The sequence below is a fragment of the Lonchura striata genome, chromosome 2 (assembly GCF_046129695.1).
Source record: "Lonchura striata isolate bLonStr1 chromosome 2, bLonStr1.mat, whole genome shotgun sequence".
Classification (NCBI taxonomy): Eukaryota; Metazoa; Chordata; class Aves; order Passeriformes; family Estrildidae; genus Lonchura; species Lonchura striata.
Window position 1 is genome coordinate 68,067,468 of NC_134604.1, and position 10,777 is coordinate 68,078,244.

Sequence of the window (10,777 nt, forward strand, 5' to 3'; positions counted from 1 at the left end):
ATTCTTGATTTGAAACTTTCTAGTTTCTCTTCATAAGATATTTTCTATGTTTAGTACTGTTCACACTTGAACCCTGTCTATATCTTTAGTATCCTTTTGGAGAAAGAGTAACCTGTACCTCATATGGGATTTTTTTTCTGATAAAGTCATGGCACTGATTTTTATAATCCTATTACACTGGTTTTCTTCTAATTGTCTTGCATTGTTTAAGCTGCCTGTTTTGTTATTTTTGTTTTGATTGTAGTGGTGTGTTGAGCAGCGATTTTTTCACTAAACTGCTGAAGTGGGCCCTGATTCCTTCCTGAGGCCAAAGCAACTGGTGTGTTTTCCCATTACGGGATAACCGATCTAATGATTGACTTCCATTAAACAGATGCAATCCTACCACCCCCTTGCACCTGACACTGGCATGTAGTGATAGGACAAGGGTTAATGGCTTCAAAATGAAAGGAGATAGAGTTAGACTAGACGTTAGGAAGTAATTCTTTACTGTGAATGTGGTGAGGTGCTGGAACAAGTTTCCCAGAGAAGCTGTGGATGCCCCATCCCTGGAGGTGTTCAAGGCCAGGCTGGATGGGTCTTTGAGCACCTGGTCCAGTGAAAGGTGTTCTTACCCATGGCAGGGAGGGTTGGAACTAGATGATCTTTAAGGTCCCCTCCAAACCAAACCATCTTAAGATTGTATGACTTGTCTAATTGATATTGATAATTAAAACAACTCCTGAAATGGGGCAAGGACTTTATATCTGATGGCCCTTGTCTTTTGTTTTTCATGTAAGTTATCTTTAAACAGGTAAGTGTCAGTGCTTGTAAGTGAACATAAGACTGTGAGTAAATTAAATCTATGGGAGACTAAAGTTAGTGACTAACACTAATTTATTTGGAGATTTTGTAACTGCTACCCTCCCTTTGCCTAACACATTGAGTGTTAGTGTACTAAGTTCCTTACAGTTGTGTTTTTAATTTGAAATGAAACCTCATAAAACACAGGCTGTTTTTTTAATGGGTTTATTTTAATATGTCTGTTATCTGTCTATCATCACCTAAACTTGATTTAGTGTTTCTGGGGTCCACTTACTAATTTTGGTTAGATTAATAATTTTCCTTCATTTTGAGTAACTGAAATAACTACAGATCTTCTGCCATGATAGTTGCCCCAGTTTCTGAATTATTAACAACTGTACTGTAATACAGAATCAAATACATCCTTTTCAGCATTTTGCAGTTAACTCTTTGCTATTGATGATATTTAGTATCATGAAATAAAACAATTTAATTCAATATTTTCCCTGGTTAGATTTTGATCAGATTTTGATCTATGACTGACTGTGTCCTTATTTTTGTTTGCTTGCTTCAGGAGGCATTTTTCTCTTACTTTGGGCTTTGAAAGAAATATTTTCTATTATCTGGAGCAAGAACTGGATCATCACTAGTAGCAGTTGTTCTATTCTATTTTCTTTTTTACATGGTGCCTGATATGACTTTTGATTATTGTTTATGCAGCCCATTCCAATGTCAAATCACCCTTTATATGAGTAAATTCTTCCTGATATCCTAATTCTTCCTAATATTCTTATTCTCCCTTCTCTGCTTTTTTAGCTATGTTGATTTGTCTTGAGGATTTGTCCATGATTCACAGTGGGGAGAAAAAAGCTGGTGCCAGCCATGAATGCATTCCAGGTCTTTATTATAGGATTCAGGAGTTTAGTAAATACCAGAGTTGAAGTTAGTGCAAAGAGCTGTGCATCCACCAGGCATATCTGGGTAATGCTATGATAATTGCATGATCAGGATCTGTATAATGAAATATTGTATAGCATTGTAAGATGGTTTTTGTATAATAGTAAAATAGTTCCTATGATGCTTTGCATCACGCAGACATGTGCTGGAAAGAATATCTGCAATTTTAAATTTTAGCAGTGTAAATATAATACAGTTGAAAGTAGAAAATGTACACAGAGGAAAAGGGAAATGCTAGTAGTCAGGGAACATTCATACTTTAGGGATCCAACTCCTGTAACTAAATCAGAAGACTGATTTCTTTAGGTAATTTCCACAGTGTATCAGAGACTCCTTCACAGGATATTTTGTAGCATTTCAGGAGTTCCTTCAACCAAATCTCTCTCAAGGAGCCTCTCCCTGTTTACTGTAGCATAGGATCTGTCTCCTACATCCCACTCTTTCTTACTTTTGACATTTGAAAACAGGTGATGTGTATATAACTACTTATCACACATTTTGCTCATAGGGGCTGTAGGGGCATGTTAGTAAGCTGAATTTCAGAGAAAGCTTTGAACAACAGTAATGCAGTATGTTTTTAGATATTTAAGGGAAATTCCATAAAGTGTAAGGTATAAGACAGAAAAAGGCACAAAAAGTTTGTTTGAAAATACACTATGTGGGTGAGAGGAGCTGGAAACTGGACTCCCGATACCGAATGGCAGGTGGGAGACAGGAAAGGAAGAGATACAAGAAGCATCCCTGAAATTTATTTTTTTTATCAGTAAGAAGTGGAGGGTTTTTAAAGTGCTTTATCCAAAAACAGCATAACAATCAGACAGTATGATCTGTGTTTTGAGCTTTACCTTTTATGAAAATTGGCCCCGTTTCAAACATGAGCAAAACACAGCTGTCTTCCTGATGAAGATTAAGGAGCAATAGGTGTGGTGGTGATCCGCAAGGATGGACCTTGCAAGTGGATACAAGTGGTAGATGCTGCAGAAGTAGCCAGGGAGAGCTGTGGAGATAGTGATGTGTTCTCCAAGTGATTGACTAAGAAAAGGGTCTTTGCAGCAGTTCTCTGAGTGAATGTGTATGATATGAGGCTGTGTTTGTCAAAAGCAGAGAGAAAAAATGTTGCTGAATCAAAAAGCAGAGAGCAAAATCTTGCTGAATCAAAACATGATGATGATGATTAACTCGATTGAATACTTTAGCTGATTGGGAGGATTAAGAAAAATACTGTCTTGGAAATGTGGCATTGACAGTATCTGCAAATTATGAATATGAATCTTGGGATTTGGAATATCTTTGGGATATAAGGTGATGCTAGAGTTACATGTCTGAGCAATAGGCAGGATGATGGTGTAGCTGTGCAGCTTTGTGTGTGTCACCAACAATTAAGTCATTCATAGGAAAAACTGTAAAATCTGTCCTCAAATATAATTGTTTTATTTATTATTTTACATTCTTCACTCCTACACCTGCTTCCCACATAATATTTCTTAGAATATTTCTTTACCTGCCACAAAGGACTGGACATTAATTGTTGAGTTTGATTTGTAATGCCACAGTGGGGTGCCTAGTATGAAAAGATGTATTTTGCATTTGCTGGGAAGGCACTGCTCCTTTCATTTGGTTTATAGTAATGGTGAACACAGATGCAGTAATTTCCTTACAATTAAATTATGAAGTCAAGTCTTCTAATAACAATACTCCATAGTATTTCAGTAATAATTAATCGATTCTGTTCCTTATTCTGATTCTGCCTGATGATGCAAGAATTCCCCCCAGGAAGAGGAAGCTTTTAGTTTGCTTGAGAATTTTATAGCCAGGTCCCATACCAGCCACAGTTATTTTTTCCTTCCCCCTTCAGCATGTGCCGGAACTCACAGGCTGAGAAAGGACAGAGAAAATACATCTGCTCTTGGCTAACTTTCCAGTGGTATGTAGTTGTATGGACATGGTAGCAAACAAGTGTGAGTTAGAATTGTTTCTAGGCTTCTCTGACTTAAACCAGAGATGAGACAGCTTTAGTATCAAGGAGGCATAACCTGAAGAAAAAACCCAAACAGCTTTTTTGTTGTTGTTGTTTTTAAATTAATTTCTGCCCAGTGTGGAAATTTAAACTGTTAATGTATGTTTGCAAGAGCAATAAGAAAGGTTGTCTTAGGTTTTGAGTAGTTAGATGTCCAGATTAAAAAGATAAAGCTTTAAGGAAAAGAAATTAAAACCTGCCTTTCTTTGGAAACATAACTCTGGCAAGGAGTTTGATATTAATGGCCCATCAATAGTTTCAGCTTGTTCAGATAAAGAGCAGTGATATCCAGGAAAGGCCGGAGATTACTCTCTGCTTGCTAGAAATTTGTGAAATCATAAATTAATTGAGCAAACATACTCCATGGGCACACTGGGTCCTGGCACTGGGACCTCTGCCCAGGCTGAGCCCAGCCAGCTGCATCTTCCCCCTAGGTCCCTGTGTGCCTACAGAGTGACTCCAGGTTTGAGGCTGTAATTCTCTGGAGACAAAACCAAAATATGACACTTTATTTGAAGTCCAGTGTTGTAGATTCTTTACTATGTGCCAGTTTCAGACATGCATGTGGGATATAACTGGGAATTCAATATTAAAATGGGAGTGAAAATTTTGTTATCTGTCCTGAGCTAACACCAATTCTAAAAAGACAAACTTTTTTTTCTTCACAAATTTTGGAAACTTCATCTGCCTTGCATATCTGCGCATTTACTTATATTTAAATGGTCTAAGTCAGTGTGTCATCTTGGCAAAAAGGGCTTCTTAATGTCCAGGTGCATGGAAAATATTGTATATGCTATACTACTATTTTTTTCCTATCTAGAAATAATAGCAGTTTGAGTCTTTATCTCTCCAGGAGTGCTATAGGCAAATCAATGTCTCAGTGAATTTAAGATATTCATATCCTCGTGTATCTGGAGTTAATTTTTAAATTTACTAATTTTTTAATGTCAAGTTCTTGCTGCATCTTAAGCCATCCTGTAGGAGATAGAAAAGTAATCAGAGATTGCTGGGTGTCTTGAACATTTTTTTGGCTAGAAGGTGTATTTAAATTGATTTGTCAGGTTACAGGCTGATCTCTGAAGGTGTAACTCTGCTCTAGTAATAGGAAAAATGGTGTCATACTCCTGGACAATTCATTCTGTCTTTGGTCTGGCTGCCTCAAAGAGGTGATGCTAGTGAAGGTCCAAGGTGCAGTGATGACATTTACAAGCATGGTGAATTGGCCATTATGGCCTCCCAAGCTGAGAGATAGCCTTAGCTAGAGAGGCAGCATGGACCCTTCCTGGGGTGGGTGGTAAGTGCTGGTGTAGAAGTTTGGATGACTCAGCTCCCCATGGTGTAGCCTGTGATTCCATGTGCTTGTGCCACCATAAATCTGATATTCCTGCTTTGTCTTCACTGCTTCTGTCACACACGCCTGTTATGTTAAAGCCTGTATTCCAGTGGGCAAACCTCATTATGGGGAAGGCTTTCTTTTGCTAGTCTCTTTTCTCATTTGCAGTTGTATGATGCTACTGTGCGGTTGTACTGAAACCTTGTGGAGACACACTGCCAAGCTAGAACTTCTCACAACCTTCAGATAGTCATAGCAATGACAGTTCTTATATAAATATTGTTTACTTTCTGTCAGTTTTTAAAATATGGGCAAATTATCTCATTTTAGCTTTGGCCATCATGTTACTAAGAGGCTGAAAATCTACATGAAGAGCTGATGAAGATAAATACATTTATTGATTTTAGACCACTCTCTTTTATTAAAAATAATAAACCAAATTACATATAACAAGGAAAAAGCAGCAGCACACAGGAGGTGAGCAAACACACTGCAGGTACTTATGTTTGCCTGAAGGGGAATGTGCTGTGATCAATTAATGCTCTATAAAGCTCTTGGTGTAAGATATCACTGTTGCCTTTGCTGTAGCTGCAGCATTTTTAGGTAAAAATAGAGATCTTGTCATGGTCTAGGCACTCAGATTATTTCTCTCTGATTAGTTTGGTGTCTCTTTAATCAGAGCTGTGTGCTGTGTTACCTGATTTCATTCTTTTTCTCTTTACATATTTAGGTCCTGGTCCTGCAACTGGATTTATTTAAATGTACCTCGATAGCCTGGGGGCCTGATGAAGTTCATGGGACTCTGGTGACTGCAGGTTCTCACTCTGAAGATCTGATTGTAGGCCTGAACCTTAATTTCTATTTCGTTCTCCTGTCTATTTCCTCCTTAAATGATGAAAATTATCCTTTAAAATGGTGTTGTCTTTGAGTCTCGTGTACATCCACTTTAGTAGTGTTCCAACACTGTGTTCCTGTGATGTTGTCAGACATTGTTAAATTATTTCTGTTCTGTTGAGTGCCTAAACCTCATGATTTCTCTGATTATTGTGTTAGATCTTTCTGTTTAGTGTCTTTCTACCTAAAGTGAAGGAGATCATCACCTCCACCACCTTGTGTTTTCAATCATTGTGGTATTTCTCTTAACTCAGATTTTTAAGTCAGAGTAATTGTTGAAACTGTTCAGGTTGTTTTTAAAGATATAGGTAGATTTGTTTCTTGCTGGACACAAAGTATAATATTTTATTTTGCAAACTTGGTAGGCTAGTATTACTGAAAGCTTTCAATATGATGATACTCTGATGTAATAAAATAAGTAGGAAAAGACCCTTTTACTAGCTCTCCTGTTGCTTTTCTATTCCTGTGGCTGTGGTTACACAACATCAGAGTGTTGTGCAAAAAAAAGTGAAGATATTTTTATTTTTTGTGAGTCAGTGTATACCTTTTGACAATAAGCACTGTTCTCTCTCCTATTCCATGTTGCAGTTTCACTGAATAATATGCCCTGGTAGAACCTATAGAAAGGACTCTGAAAATCACATGTAGAGTGTGATCACAAATAGAGTGTAAAAGGAAAAATAGATGTGTTCTGTTTTTATACATGTTGGTATATAAGTTGTATATATTTTTAAAGCAAGTATGTAGCAGTGTATGATAATTCATATATTAAAAGAGCCAAAACTTCCTTTCTATATAGAGAATCAGAAAAGCTTGTTTGGTTTTTGTAGGCTTATTACAATGATATTAAGGAGCTTCACAGTATTTGATGATTTTTTTTGTGTATTCCCAGAACAGAAAAGCACTGTTGTCCTGTTAAATCAAGGAGAAAACTGAGCTACTTGTTTAGTCAGTAGTAAAGTCAATGATATTAAATGGATTCTCCTGCCTTTTAACCTTGTGCCTCCAGCTCCATTTTTCCCTCAAGACCCAAACATTCCATTACCATCATCTGCTTTGCATTTCTACATGAAAGGCCCAAGGTGTTTCTGTTTGGACTCCCAGAAAATGAGGAAGACAAGGTTGGTTGGCCATCTGCCAGGGTGCAAGGTCTGACTCGCTCCTTGCTCACAGGGGCTGCTGGTGAAGGCAGAGGCAGAACTGAGTGTTCTGTGTGGCATTCAACTGCCTTAACCACATGCCCATCGCTCTCTTCCTGAGTCGTCTGTCTTGTTCTCAGCATAACTCCTAAAGACAACACATATAACAACCAACAAATAATCTAATTTGATGCACAGCCCTGATTCACTTCCCAAGCCTTGTCCTGCTCACACGGAGTGGCCACAGTCCCATGGAAAAATTCAGCATGGTGCACAAGGCCAAAGAGTAAAGCTGTTAAGTGTCTTTAAACTTTTCAATGAAGCAGTGTTCTTTGAAGGTCACTTATTATAGCCATAGCTCAACATATTTTTAACAAGGCACAAGAGAAAAATGGAAGCTTTTAGAACTGGTTGTAACCAATTCCCTGTCTAGCCTGTGAACGTGAATGTCCAGCTCAGTGAAACACAGACCATCAGCTGATGGGAGGAGGCCACATCCAGAGAGGAAGGGAAGGAAGAAGAATGGGAGCTTAACACCATGGGTATATCCAATTTGCTTCCAAGTCTCAGGGACTATTTGTGGAGTGTTGACCCCAGCTTTTTAGCTTTTGCTTTCTCTTCAGTATTCCCACACCCAAAAATTAGCTCCTCCAGAGCTTCTCAGTGCAATAGATATTGGGGGTGTTGCTGTAGTCTGCTAATAATTTAGATGAAGAAACAGAAATCAAAGGTGGGCTTTTCTGCTGCATTTTCCTTTTGAAATATAAGAGGAGATGCTCCCAGTTCTCTCCACAATGAATTTCAGGGGCTATCCTTCTGATCCTTGATCTCACAAACAGATGGCAAAAACTTTAATAGAAAATTTTGCTCTTGGCTTATTACCCCTTTATCTTCTTCCTGGTCAAATTGTAGTGGCCTGGTCAAATTGTAGTAAGCCTGTAGCTTACTGTTTGTGAGCTACCAAGGATGGTGTGTAGGCTCCAGTGTCAGAGCAATTGTGTTGAGAACACCAGCTCATCTTGTTATCTTTTATGTTAGAATTTGGTAGCATAATAAGTTTTTTTTTCAGAGAAACCTTGCCAGACCATGGTCTGAGTTTCAGTTTTTTGTTAATATCTGCTTTATCTATGGATGGTGCTTGAGATTTGGTCACCAAGCCTAATGATTTGCTTTGAGGAAAACAAAATCTCATACTTGGCTTTTGCATGTTTTTCTCTGAGATATGCAGTCTTTTATCCCAAGTACTGCAGCAAGTTCCTGTAAAAAAACTGGGTGGGAATACTGTTAGGAATAATTTGTTCAACCCATTCACTGAAATTCATAAAAATCAAAATACTTGCAAAAATAATTCACTGGCATTTTGTTGCAAAATAAAAATTAATAACCTGATTTTAGTACTTTTTTTTTTAAATAAGGATCAATCTTCAACATTTCATAGCTGTAGAGAAATGGTGGGAATGGAACAAAACAGTCTTGATATACAGAATCACCTTAAGTCTGTATCTCAACTCAACACTTTGTATCATGAAACCATGCCCTGAAACTGCTGCCTGTCATATCAGATATTATCACTGATTTACTATGTTACTTCATCTTACCAGCTTTTTGTAACCTTTTGGTAGGATCACAATTTTTTTCTGTGTTTTGGGTGTCTTATTTTGGTTTGGGGTTGGGTTTTTTTACCAGCACCTAACAGAGCCCCGATCCATTATTTGGCTTCCAGGTACTCGGATAATACAAGTAGTAATCATGCCTGCTGCTAAAAATTTTCTACATTATTTCATTTGTATTTGTTTGCCTTCAGCTTCTAGTCATTGATTCTTGTTATGCCTTCTCTGATGGATTAAATAACTCTTTAGGACTCACTATTTTCTCCCCAGGAAGGTGCTTTTACCCTGTAATCATGTTATTTCTCAATATTACTTTTGTTGTTGTTTGTTTGTTTTAAGAAAAAGCTAAACAGGTTGTGCTCTTTAGGGTTCTCATTATTTTTTCACATTCCTGGATGATTTTTGTGGTTCTTTTCTATCCATAAAACTATGTGTTAGTAGTCACATACACAGAAGTAAAATTACTCCTCTAGTTCCTCTTGTGTTAGTATGGTTAGAAATTGATGTTATTGCAATGTCAGATTAAAAAAACCCTACCTAATATGACTTCTACACACCTGAGTGTAGTTTTTAGAGGACAGAAAATGATGAGGGATTTAAAAATATTTAAATATTTTTAAGTGATCCACAAATCAGCAAGAGTGAGTGTGCAGGAGGGATGCCAAAAGTATTTCTGTTGAGGTTTTTAAGGAGCTAGAAGTGAAAATAAAAATAATAATTTTAATTGTAAAGCAACAGTAATACATCAAAACTTAAGTGCTCTGTTTAGCATAGTAATACATAGTTGCAGAAATTTTGTAGGATTGAATGAAAAGTGTTTGTTATTAACACACTGTTTTGGGTCACTAGAAATAGAGACTGTAAGTGTATGTGAATATACATATCCCTTACATCCATTTAATCCTATAAGTAAGTAGCCACTTGCTTATATTTGTAAACCCAAGAACAGGTATGTGATCTGTTATGTTGAAATAGAAGAAATAACATAGTATTAAGAATTTCTTTTTTATAAAGATTGTCACTATTAAGTAATATAAAAGTTCAAACAATCAATATCCAGAGCTTCAGAGAGACTCTTGAAAGTTTTACTGCTTCAATATTTCTTTCCAAAGGGGTGGCTATTTATTTTGATTTGCATCCATACTTTAGGACAAGGTTAAGTTAAATTTACATGAACAAGACTAATCAGATGCCTGTCTAGTCAAAACATCTCTGTCTACTCCATGGCTTTCATGCATATCATGCATATAAGCATCTGAATTGTATCTGCACTCCCAGCTCCACACTTATCCCTCCTGGAAACCATCAGATTTTCATTAAATTCAACTTTAGACTGTTTAAACTCTCAGTGCTGCACATTAGTTTGATGCAAGTTTGTCTAATGTTGTGTCTGACAAAATTTTGAGGCCACCACATTGACTTTCTGTCCAAACTGACTTGAATTTTGACTTTGAAAAGAATGTGTCTTTCCCTTGTGGCAGCATTCCCTCTATGAAATTTGGGGCATATTCCACAAGGGTCTTTGTTTGTTTCAGCAAAATGAAAGTTCATGGAAACATGGTAAATGAGGAAGAAATTAGGTTTAAAATAATGCAAAAGACTTAGAATCCTCTAAAACTCATGGCAAATAATTAAAGGCAAACAAGAACTGAATAGAAAGCCAAATGGCCTCTAATTAAGACAGTACTAAGCTAAACAGATTTAGACTATAAATTTGTGTGTTAATGGAAAAGTTATTACTAAGATTTTGGTAACACTGGGTGATTTGGGGTAGAAGCTGTCACTCTGCAATGATGAGCTCACAGAGGCCTTTTCAAAACAACCATTTGCTGTTGGAAAAGGCAAGAGAAGTGGGAAGTCTCTTGAACACTTTTTGGTATCACAGGCTTAGTCAATGTAAAGAATGTGATTTCTTACATCCTCGGTTGCCTCAGTTTCTTCTGCTGAGTCTCAGAAATCTTGGAATAGAACCATTAAATAGAAAGAGATGACATCACTGGGAAAGACTATCGTAGAAGAAACAGGATGATTATGATAGAAGCTG

General features: G+C 37.1%; 1 long non-coding RNA gene across 3 annotated transcripts in view; it reads left to right on the top strand.

The window, feature by feature from the left end:
* Positions 1–6,780, top strand: part of LOC110476747 (uncharacterized) — a 32,449-nt gene extending 25,669 nt beyond the window's left edge. For 2 of the 3 annotated variants that reach the window (XR_004148110.2, XR_002466474.3), the window contains one exon: positions 5,821–6,780. This is a non-coding gene — a long non-coding RNA (uncharacterized LOC110476747). Of the gene's footprint in view, positions 1–5,420; positions 5,568–5,820 lie in introns of all 3 variants that reach the window. The other variant, XR_013339497.1, reaches the window with a different exon arrangement.
* Positions 6,781–10,777: the final 3,997 nt, after the last annotated feature.